This window comes from Oncorhynchus gorbuscha, linkage group LG23 (assembly GCF_021184085.1).
Source record: "Oncorhynchus gorbuscha isolate QuinsamMale2020 ecotype Even-year linkage group LG23, OgorEven_v1.0, whole genome shotgun sequence".
Classification (NCBI taxonomy): Eukaryota; Metazoa; Chordata; class Actinopteri; order Salmoniformes; family Salmonidae; genus Oncorhynchus; species Oncorhynchus gorbuscha.
Window position 1 is genome coordinate 7252261 of NC_060195.1, and position 12575 is coordinate 7264835.

The window sequence follows — 12575 nt, forward strand, 5'->3', positions numbered from 1 at the left end:
TTTATCTTCTTGCTCTTTTGCACCCCAGTATCTCTACTTGCACGTCATCATCTGCACATCTATCACTCCAGTGTTAATGCTAAATTGCCTCTATGGCCTATTTATTGCCTTACCTCCCTAATCTTCTACATTTGCACACACATATATTTTTGTATTGTGTTATTGACTGTACATTTGGTAGGGTATGTTAAGTCAGGGTATGTTAAGTAAGGGTATGTTAAGTCAGGGTATGTTAAGTCAGGGTATGTTAGAGTATGTTAAGTCAGGGTATGTTAAGTCAGGTTATGTTAAGTCAGGGTATGTTAGAGTATGTTAAGTCAGGGTATGTTAGACAGGGTATATTAGGGTATGTGAAGTCAGGGTATGTTAAGTCAGGGTATGTTAGTCAGGTTATGTTAGTCAGGTTATGTAAAGTCAGGGTATGTTAGAGTATGTTAAGTCAGGGTATGTTAAGTCAGGGTATGTTGGCACCATAGGCAGAGTTGATCTTTCCGTGTGTATTAAAGGGAATATATGGTAATTAAATTAAATATATACAAGTTAATTTGCATACTATTTAAATGTAGATGTTTTTTGCATTGGATATATTTACCATATGGAGACAGAAACATAAACCTTTTACTTTATAATAAGTTGACATCATTGCAATGATTAAATCCTTCAAATAGAAATAAAAACAGCAAATTAGTTACAAATTGAACTTTAATTAAATGAGTTGACTCGTCACATGGGATGATTTCACCGATCAACAAAAGAAAGAGTCCCCAAGGATCCATCACATCTCCCAAAAACGTTTTCAACATACATCTGTGAAATGATAGTCTAGAAACTACAGATTTGGTTGTCTCCCTCTCAGGCTTCCATGTCTTCTCCCTGGACCTCCTCAATGTCCACCTCTTGAACATCAGACTCTGAGGCCTCATCTTCACTGTCACATTCCAACCTTGTTGAGGATGGCTTATCAGGCTCAAAAAGCCTCAAATTTGCCCGAATGACCACCAATATTTCAACCTGTGTATTGGTCAGCCTGTTGCGTGCTTTGGTGTGTGTGTTCCAGTTGCGCTCTGAGGCGGCTGATGTTGGTGGGATTTGGAGGATGATGGAGGGCAAAGAGCCTCAGATCCACAAAGTCCCTTCCACCAGGTGGCTGATGAGATATGTTGGCACGAGTGCAATATTGCATCTCCATCCCAAAGCCCTTTCTTGGAAGTGTTGCCCACATCCAGGCCAAGGTGGCGAGACACGGTAGTGATGACACCATAGGCCTTTTGATCTCTGCACCAGACAGGATGCTCTTGCAGCATACTTGGGGTCCAGCATTTATGCTGCGGTGTGTATGGGCTTCAGGCAGACGTCTTCACGCGTTTTGATGTATTTCAGGACTGCAGTTTCCTCTGCTTGGAGCAACAGTGAAGTGGGCAGGGCAGTACGGATTTATTCTGCAGGGAGAGTCTGAACATCAGACAGGATGGCAATTGTCTGCTGGGTGAAGAACATTCAGAAATCTCTTCCAATACACATTGCCTGTGAGCATCAGAGGTGAACCAGTTGCATGCACAGCTCAAGCAAGACATTCATCAGCATTTCTGACAACATTCCTCTATTGAGTCAAAATAACTTCTGATTCCAGGAGGACCATGAGCTGTTGCTATCGATAAGGTGTCTGATTCATCATTTCCACCTCGTATAGAAGTAGAGTGACTTTAACCAGAGGTTGCTTGTTGTGAGCACTGAGGGATCTTTATCCACATGGCCAGATGATTCTGCATCTTTGTTGCATTCTTCACATATGATTTGGCACAGTATTTGCAGTTGTACACCGCTTTTCCTTCTACATTTGCTGCAGTGAAAAGTCTCCACACATCGGATAGTACCTGTGGCATGTTCCTGTAAAGATTAGAAACAAATGAGTAAAATAAACAAATACAATTCCGTGTACATATAAATAGTTTATAAGATAAATGTTTTAAAATGAAACATGGAAACAGGTGAATTAACACTCTTCAGTTAGCAGGCTCAAGTAAGATAAAACCCACATGGTAGAAAAAACTAACTAACAGAAATAGTTAACAAGTTATATATATATATACATGTATATATATTTGCTAATCCAAGTTTATAGTTTTAAAAGGCGAATTGATCATTAGAAAACCCTTTTGCAATTATGTTAGCACAGCTGAAAACTGTTGGTCTGATTAAAGAAGCAATAAAACTTTAGACTAGTTGAGTATCTGGAGCATCAGCATTTGTGGGTTCAATTACAGGCTCAAAATGGCCAGAAACAAAGACCTTTCTTCTGAAACTCATCAGTCTATTCGTGTTCTGAGAAATTAAGGCTTTTCCAAAATTGCCCGGAAACTAAAGATCTCGTTCAACACTGTGTACTACTCCCTTCACAAAACAGCGCAAACTGGCTCTAACCAGAATAGAAAGAGGAATGGGAGGCCCTGGTGCACACCTGAGCAATAGGACAAGTACATTGGAGTGTCTAGTTTGAGAAACAGACGCCTCACAAGTCCTCAACTGGCAGCTTCATTAAATAGTACCCACAAAACACTAGTCAACAGTGAAGAGGTGACTCCGGGATGCTGGCCTTCTAGGCAGAGTTGCAAAGAAAAATCCATATCTCAGACTGGCCAATAAAAATAAAAGATTAAGATGGGTAAAAGAACACTGAACAGAGGAAGATTGGAATAAAAGTGTTATGGGCAGACAAATCTAAGTTTGAGGTGTTTGGATCACAATAAAGAACATTCGTGAGAGGCAGAAAAAATGAAAAGATGCTGGAGGAGTGGTTGACGCCATCTGTCAATCATGGTGGAGGCAATGTGATGGTCTGGGGATGCTTTGTTGGTGGTAAAGTGGGAGATTTGTACAGGGTAAAAGGGATCTTGAAGAAGGAAGGCTAGCACTCCATTTTGCAACGCCATGCCATACCCTGTGGTCGGCGATTAATTGGAGCCAATTTCATCCTACAACAGGACAATGACCCAAAGCACAGCTCCAAACTATGCAATAACTATTTAGGGAAGAAGCAGTCAACTGGTATTCTGTCTATAATGGAGTGGCCAGCACAGTCACCGGATCTCAACCCTATTGAGTTGTTGTGAGAGCAGCTTGACCGTATGGTACGTAAGAAGTGACCATCAAGCCAATCCAACTTGTGGGAGGTGCTTCAGGAAGCATGGGGTGAAATCTCTTCAGATTACCTCAACAAATTGACAACTAGACTGCCAAAGGTCTGCAAGGCTGCAAATGGAGGATTTTTTTGACGAAAGGGCACAAGTACGATTTCAATCAAAAATCATTATTTATAACCTCGTCAATGTCTTCACTATATTTCCTATTCATTTTGTAACTCATTTCATGTTTATTTTCATGGAAAACAAGGACATTTCTAAGTGACCTCCAAAACTTTTGAACGGTAGTGTATATATAGTGTGCGCTTGGGCCCCGGTGAAAAGTAGGGCACTAAACGGGGAAAAGAGTGCCATTTGGAATGCAGACATAGATACAGTATGTCATTAATCGGACCATTTCTTTCTGGGAAAGGACATGACTGGAAATTAAATTAGAATAGAATACGTTACGTTCCGTTCATTTGTTTTTCTTAGTTTCACTAAATACAACCTATCAGGTTGTGTAAAAGTGTATTGCTGTTGATACTATAGAACATGTGCCTCTATTCACGGTCTCAAAAGGTGGTCTCTATTCACGGTCTCAAAAGGTGGTCTCTATTCACGGTCTCAAAAGGTGGTCTCTATTCACGGTCTCAAAAGGTGGTCTCTATTCACGGTCTCAAAAGGTGGTCTCTATTCACGGTCTCAAAAGGTGGTCTCTATTCACGGTCTCAAAAGGTGGTCTCTATTCACGGTCTCAAAAGGTGGTCTCTATTCACGGTCTCAAAAGGTGGTCTCTATTCACGGTCTCAAAAGGTGGTCTCTATTCACGGTCTCAAAAGGTGGTCTCTATTCACGGTCTCAAAAGGTGGTCTCTATTCACGGTCTCAAAAGGTGGTCTCTATTCACGGTCTCAAAAGGTGGTCTCTATTCACGGTCTCAAAAGGTGGTCTCTATTCACGGTCTCAAAAGGTGGTCTCTATTCACGGTCTCAAAAGGTGGTCTCTATTCACGGTCTCAAAAGGTGGTCTCTATTCACGGTCTCAAAAGGTGGTCTCTATTCACGGTCTCAAAAGGTGGTCTCTATTCACGGTCTCAAAAGGTGGTCTCTATTCACGGTCTCAAAAGGTGGTCTCTATTCACGGTCTCAAAAGGTGGTCTCTATTCACGGTCTCAAAAGGTGGTCTCTATTCACGGTCTCAAAAGGTGGTCTCTATTCACGGTCTCTCAAGGCAATCAAAAGCCTTTCTAAATGCATATGGATTGAACACTTTCAAGACTGCACTGTAGCATGTCAATAGGAAAGATACTGTCATTACTGTAATAATGTAGCAGAACCATCATATCAATAGGAAAGATACTGTCATTACTGTAATAATGTAGCAGAACCATCATATCAATAGGACAGGTACTGTAATTACTGTAATAATGTAGCAGAACCATCATATCACTAGGAAAGATACTGTCATTACTGTAATAATGTAGCAGAACCATCATATCAATAGGAAATGATACTGTCATTACTGTAATAATGTAGCAGAACCATCATATCAATAGGACAGGTACTGTAATTACTGTAATAATGTAGCAGAACCATCATATCAATATGAAAGATACTGTCATTACTGTAATAATGTAGCAGAACCATCATATCAATAGCAAATGATACTGTCATTGCTGTAATAATGTAGCAGAACCATCATATCAATAGGAAAGATACTGTCATTACTGTAATAATGTAGCAGAACCATCATATCAATAGGAAAGATACTGTCATTACTGTAATAATGTAGCAGAACCATCATATCAATAGGAATGATATTGTCATTACTGTAATAATGTAGCAGAACCATCATATCAATATGAAAGATACTGTCATTACTGTAATAATGTAGCAGGACCATCATATCAATAGGAAAAGATACTGTCATTACTGTAATAATGTAGCAGGACCATCATATCAATAGGAAAAGATACTGTCATTACTGTAATAATGTAGCAGAACCATCATATCAATAGGAAAGACTGTTCCATGCTCAGGAAAGTGATATCACAACATAAACCGTCTACCCGCCTACTATATCCTATCCCCAGCACCTTCTTCAAAACAGTTTTTAATTGCATATCTATTGTTAATCACTCCCTTTTCACAGGCACTTTCCCTACTGCTCTAAAAACTGCTCTGATGAAACCTCTTCTGAAGGAAAGCAGTCTAAAATCTTCAGCTTTTATTATGGCCGGGGCGATATCATATCACGGTATATATATATATATATATATATATATATATATATATATATATATATATATATATATATATATATATATTTTAAACGTTACGACAGTATTTGATGTTTTTTAATAATAAAGGTTTATTTGCTTTGTGAGTAGTGTGTGATCCTAGGGTGGTAACACATCCATTCTAAGTGATTTCAATGAGTCTTTCTTCATTCTGATTGTTTTATACGGTTCAATTCAACTTCAACACAAACTATTTTTCTGCATTTTCATCAATTCCTGCATTTCCTACACTCATTTCCTACACTCATTTCCTACACTTATTTCCTACACTCATTTCCTACACTCATTTCCTACACTCATTTCCTACACTCATTTCCTACACTTATTTCCTACACTTATTTCCTACACTCATTTCCTACACTCATTTCCTACACTCATTTCCTACACTCATTTCCTACACTCATTTCCTACACTCATTTCCTACACTCATTTCCTACACTCATTTCCGACACTCATTTGAGATCATTTCCACACTGCCACGTAAGGCTACACGATATGGGCAAACAATCTATGCTTTATTTTTAACCAAATGTTTTACTTGTGATTTACAGCAAAACCCTTGGGTGAACTGTTGGAATCATGGAAATAGAATGATTATTCAAATTCTATAGTTAGAATATTATACAGGGCACTGTGAATACAGCTTTGTTTGACATGACAACAAATGAAAATGCTAGGGAGGAGTTATTGTGACAGGGTAGGAACCAAAGTGTTGACAAGTGTTTCCTAGGGGACCCTATAATCTTTGGCTACATTGAACGTTTTATCTTAGTTACTTCATGTCATCTTGCTTTGCGTTTATGTCTTCAATTTAGAAGATACTGTTGCACAAACAACATGCAGGTGCAGGTCTACACCATAACTGGTATTATCGGTCTGTATAGCTAGTTAAGTTTGCTCTGACTCAGTACATTTATTAGCTAGCAAGAGATTTGCATTAGCGGTTGACAAGATGTCGGCCCAATTTACTAAGAAAAGACAAACTAGCTCTGTGCTGATGTAAGAAACACAAACTAATAGTGTCATAACAGAACGCTAGTGGATTTATATTAAGGAGCAAAGTGAAAACAGCATTGTTGTCATCAACATGCAGAGACTGAACGCACGTGTCTCGTGGTAAAGGAACAACAAATGCGCTCCTTGAGTGACAGAGGGCGTGGCTTGGTCTGTGTGGAATGCAGCATGGAGAGAGATGACACAAGTAGCGAAGTAAACTTTTAAAATTTACATTACACATGGCGTATCACATTTAACAAACCAAACATTAAAATATTGTTGTAGAAGGTAAAGTAAAAACACAAACCGGTCCGTGCATCAATACCAGTATATCGTATAATGTGGTATATCGCCCAGCCCTTAGCAAATTTTTGGCCAATCTACAACCTTCCATTTGTAAGTAAAATGCTGGAGAAATTGGTTTTCAAACAGCTAAATAATGTTTTAAGTGCCAACTGTATTTTTTTTTAAATCCTTTTTGTTGCTTCTGCTATATTATTACAGTAATGACAGCAGATCCTATTGATGTGATGCTTTCTTGGGTAGACCAGAGCATTACTGTAGTTAAGCCAGCTTGTCATAAGAGCATGGATGAGTCTCTCTGTATCCGCCTGAGAGAGAAACAGCCGCACCTTGGCAATGTTCCACAGGTGGTAAAAAAAATATTTTGGTCACATTCCTAGTGTGTGATTTTAAATTTGGTTCAGAATGTAAAATAACACCTAGGTTTTTTTACCTGGTGTTTTATCTTTATTGTCCGTGAATTAAAATATGCGTCCAGAATAACTAAAGGCTGGAGAGGCAGTCTTTAGTTACTATGCCCCCAGCCTTTAGTTACTATGTCCCCAGCCTTTAGTTACTATGTCCCCAGCCTTTAGTTACTATGCCCCCAGCCTTTAGTTACTATGCCCCCAGCCTTTAGTTACTATGTCCCCAGCCTTTAGTTACTATCCCCCCAGCCTTTAGTTACTATGTCCCCAGCCTTTAGTTACTATGTCCCCAGCCTTTAGTTACTATGCCCCCAGCCTTTAGTTACTATGCCCCCAGTCTTTAGTTACTATGCCCCCAGCCTTTAGTTACTATGCCCCCAGCCTTTAGTTACTATGCCCCCAGCCTTTAGTTACTATGCCCCCAGCCTTTAGTTACTATGCCCCCAGCCTTTAGTTACTATGCCCCCAGCCTTTAGTTACTATGTCCCCAGTCTTTAGTTACTATGCCCCCAGCCTTTAGTTACTATACCCCCAGCCTTTAGTTACTATGTCCCCAGCCTTTAGTTACTATGCCCCCAGTCTTTAGTTACTATGCCCCCAGCCTTTAGTTACTATGCCCCCAGCCTTTAGTTAATATGTCCCCAGCCTTTAGTTACCATGCCCCCAGCCTTTAGTTACTATGCCCCCAGCCTTTAGTTACTATGCCCCCAGCCTTTAGTTACTATGCTCCCAGCCTTTAGTTACTATGCCCCCAGCCTTTAGTTACTATGCCCCCAGCCTTTAGTTACTATGCCCCCAGCCTTTAGTTACTATGCCCCCAGCCTTTAGTTACTATGCCCCCAGCCTTTAGTTACTATGTCCCCAGCCTTTAGTTACTATATCCCCAGCCTTTAGTTACTATGCCCCCAGCCTTTAGTTACTATGCCCCCAGCCTTTAGTTACTATGCCCCCAGCCTTTAGTTACTATGCCCCCAGCCTTTAGTTACTATGCCCCCAGCCTTTAGTTACTATGCCCCCAGCCTTTAGTTACTATGCCCCCAGCCTTTAGTTACTATGTCCCCAGCCTTTAGTTACTATGCCCCCAGCCTTTAGTTACTATGTCCCCAGCCTGGACATATTTAAAAGAGATCTTAAAATACATATTTGTAGCTTTGGTTTTCCTCAGGATTCGTTTTAGTTGTTCAGTTTGTGTATTTCTATTGTTATTTATCTTATGTTTGTTGTGTAAATATTCCAGCTATTTTCTGGGGGGGTTCTTCCTGCCCCCAGCCTTTAGTTACTATGCCCCCAGCCTTTAGTTACTATGCCCCCAGCCTTTAGTTACTATGCCCCCAGCCTTTAGTTACTATGTCCCCAGCCTTTAGTTACTATGCCCCCAGCCTTTAGTTACTATGTCCCCAGCCTGGACATATTTAAAAGAGATCTTAAAATACATATTTGTAGCTTTGGTTTTCCTCAGGATTCGTTTTAGTTGTTCAGTTTGTGTATTTCTATTGTTATTTATCTTATGTTTGTTGTGTAAATATTCCAGCTATTTTCTGGGGGGGGGGGGTTCTTCCTGTGAAGGACATTGCGTTGCATTCCATGTCTGAAATGTGCTGTAGAAATAATGACACCCTACTTTCTATATGGTGTGTCTATACAGTGTGTCTATATAGTGTGTCTATATAGTGTGTCTAGTAGTGTGTCTATATAGTGTGTCTATACAGTGTGTCTATATAGTGTGTCTATATGGTGTGTCTATACAGTGTGTCTAGTAGTGTGTCTATATACAGTGTGTCTATATAGTGTGTCTATAGTGTGTCTATACAGTGTGTCTATATAGTGTGTCTATACAGTGTGTCTATACAGTGTGTCTATATAGTGTGTCTATATAGTGTGTCTATACAGTGTGTCTATATAGTGTGTCTATATAGTCTGTCTATACAGTGTGTCTAGTAGTGTGTCTATATAGTGTGTCTATATAGTGTGTCTATACAGTGTGTCTATATAGTGTGTCTAGTAGTGTGTCTATATAGTGTGTCTATACAGTGTGTCTATATAGTGTGTCTATATGGTGTGTCTATACAGTGTGTCTAGTAGTGTGTCTATATAGTGTGTCTATATAGTGTGTCTATACAGTGTGTCTATATAGTGTGTCTATACAGTGTGTCTATACAGTGTGTCTATATAGTGTGTCTATATAGTGTGTCTAGTAGTGTGTCTATATAGTGTGTCTATACAGTGTGTCTATATAGTGTGTCTATATGGTGTGTCTATACAGTGTGTCTAGTAGTGTGTCTATATAGTGTGTCTATATAGTGTGTCTATACAGTGTGTCTATATAGTGTGTCTATACAGTGTGTCTATACAGTGTGTCTATATAGTGTGTCTATATAGTGTGTCTATACAGTGTGTCTATATAGTGTGTCTATATAGTCTGTCTATACAGTGTGTCTAGTAGTGTGTCTATATAGTGTGTCTATATAGTGTGTCTATACAGTGTGTCTATATAGTGTGTCTAGTAGTGTGTCTATATAGTGTGTCTATACAGTGTGTCTATATAGTGTGTCTATATGGTGTGTCTATACAGTGTGTCTAGTAGTGTGTCTATATAGTGTGTCTATATAGTGTGTCTATACAGTGTGTCTATATAGTGTGTCTATACAGTGTGTCTATACAGTGTGTCTATATAGTGTGTCTATATAGTGTGTCTAGTAGTGTGTCTATATAGTGTGTCTATACAGTGTGTCTATACAGTGTGTCTATATAGTGTGTCTATATAGTGTGTCTATACAGTGTGTCTATATAGTGTACTACCTTTGTCTAGAAGCTTTTTTAAAATGTTTTATTTAACCAGGCAAGTCAGTTAAGAATAAATTAATATTTTACAATGACGGCCTACCCCTGCCAAACCCTCCCCTAGCCCGGACGACACTAGCCCGGACGACACTGGGCCAACTGTGCACCGCCCCGTGGGACTTCCGATCACAGCCAGTTATGATACAGCCTGGAATCGAACCAGGGTCCGTAGTGACACCTCTAGCACTGAGATGCCGTGCCTTAGACCGCTTCTCCACTCGGGAGCCCTGGTCAGTGGTGGTCAGAAGTAGTGCACTATGTAGTAAAGAATAAGGTGTAATTTAGGATACAGTCAGAATAGCCCCAGATAATATCACACGTCTATGATTGTACAATAGCACTGTATCTCTGACAGTGGACAGATACATCTCGACGCTTTCTACAGAGGAAATCCATCCCATATAAGAGCTACATTGTATTGGTGTTACGGATCGCACGGTCACTGTCATAACTTGTTAATAAGGCGTAAATATTAAATCAAATCAAATGTATTTATATAGCCCTTCGTGCATCAGCTGATATCTCAAAGTGCTGTACAGAAACCCAGCCTAAAACCCCCAAACAGCAAGCAATGCAGGTGTAGAAGCACGGTTTGATTTGATTTGATTTGATAATATTACCAATATACCTTACAGGGGGGTTAAAATATGGAAAGCGAGAAAGAAAGATTGAATTTGACTTTAGCATTACTACTTACAAATGTCTGTTAACATGATGGTGCAGATGTGAAGCTAGTTACTGTTGCTAAGCTCTGCGGTACAGGAGGCGTTCTTGGTTGTGGGCCAAGGGGCAGACAGACTGTGATATGATCAGGAATTCCTTACGACGGGAGACAGAGGGCTGTGTGTGTGTGTGTGTGTGTGTGTGTGTGTGTGTGTGTGTGTGTGTGTGTGTGTGTGTGTGTGTGTGTGTGTGTGTGTGTGTGTGTGTGTGTGTGTGTGTGTGTGTGTGTGTGTGTGTGTGTGTGTGTGTGTGTTTATTAGGGAATTCCCTACGACAGGAGGTGCAGGGGTTGGGATGGGCGCAGACAAGGGTGAAGGCAGGGAGTTCCTGACATTTTGGGGGCGATGCCAAAGCAGGCTGCATAATTCAGTCGGTCAGGGAGCCAAGGCAGCATGTCTGTGTTTCTGCATCCCAAACATCAACCTTTACCCTTTTTGACCAGAGCCAGACAGCCTGTCTGTTGATGATGGAGCCTGTGGGGATCAGTAGTGTTTTTCAGGATCCCTGTGTGTAATGTTGAAGGATCCCTGTGTGTAATGTTGAAGGACCCCTGTTTGGTCTGGTATAATGTTGAAGGATCCCTGTGTGGTCTGGTGTAATGTTGAAGGATCCCTGTGTGTAATGTTGAAGGATCCCTGTGTAATCTGGTGTAATGTTGAAGGATCCCTGTGTGTAATGTTGAAGGATCCCTGTGTGATCTGGTGTAATGTTGAAGGATCCCTGTGTGAGCTGGTGTAATGTTGAAGGATCCCTGTGTAAGCTGGTGTAATGTTGACAGTAATTTGTTATGTAAGCAACCAGGCAGTCCTCATCCTGATATCAGCCACGCAACTGCCACTGAGAAGAATAGAAGGGTAGCGTCACAAACGGCACTCTGCTCCCTACGTAGTGCACTACTATTAATCAGAGCCCAATGGGCACTAGAAAACAAGGTGCTATCTGGGACGCAGACGAGGTGTTCCAGTCTGTCACACAGATAGTCTGTCATCAGACATTAATATGAGGCTCTGTTTAAACTATGAGTGCATCCCAAATGGCACCCTTTTCCCTATATAGTGCACTACTTTAGACTTTAGGGTGTTATTTGGGACTAACTCATTAAACCATTCATTCATTCAACCATTCATTCATTTATTGGGGTGGCAGGTAGCCTAGTGGTCAGAGTGTTGGACTGTTCCTGGGCCGTCATTGAAACTAAGAATTCTTAACTGACTTGCCTGGTTAAATAATGGTTAAACATTCATTCTCTACCAGTTTGATGTGCTGGTGGGACTAGAAGGGACATGCATCTCAGAGAGTAAAAAAACGTGGATGATGAGAGAAAACAGTGTTGGTGAAAATACCTGCACTTCAGCAAATGCTGCATTCAGTCCAGTTCTACCACTTTTTGCTCAACGTGTGAGACAAACAAACACAATGTAATGGTATGTCTCCGTCATCGTGTGAGACAAACAAACACAATGTTTGTCTCCTTTAGACGGCACTTCACTAAAGGCCTCAGTGTGCTAGACATTTAGCTGTAGCCTGTCGTCATGATCACAGACTTCACTGGCTACGGCTAAATGTCTAGAACAGTGAGGCGTGTCCCATCGCACCAGGTGTGTGTTGTTAGTATTCCTAATGAGAGTTCTATGGACATGGCAGACTGTGTTGACAGAGACTGGCCGGCTTCACCTGCACGTGTATTAAGCCAGGTGTACATTACACGCCTTTCAACATCCTAACGTGCCTGAGCCTCTCACATTAAAACCACCGTCTTGCCAACGTAGTGATGCGGCACACGAAACAATGTGACGCGGATGGTAGGTCACACACTACAACGTTGATCACTTGGTCATGAGGATTCTCCATACCAGCACGCTGCGTCACGACAAAACAATGATGT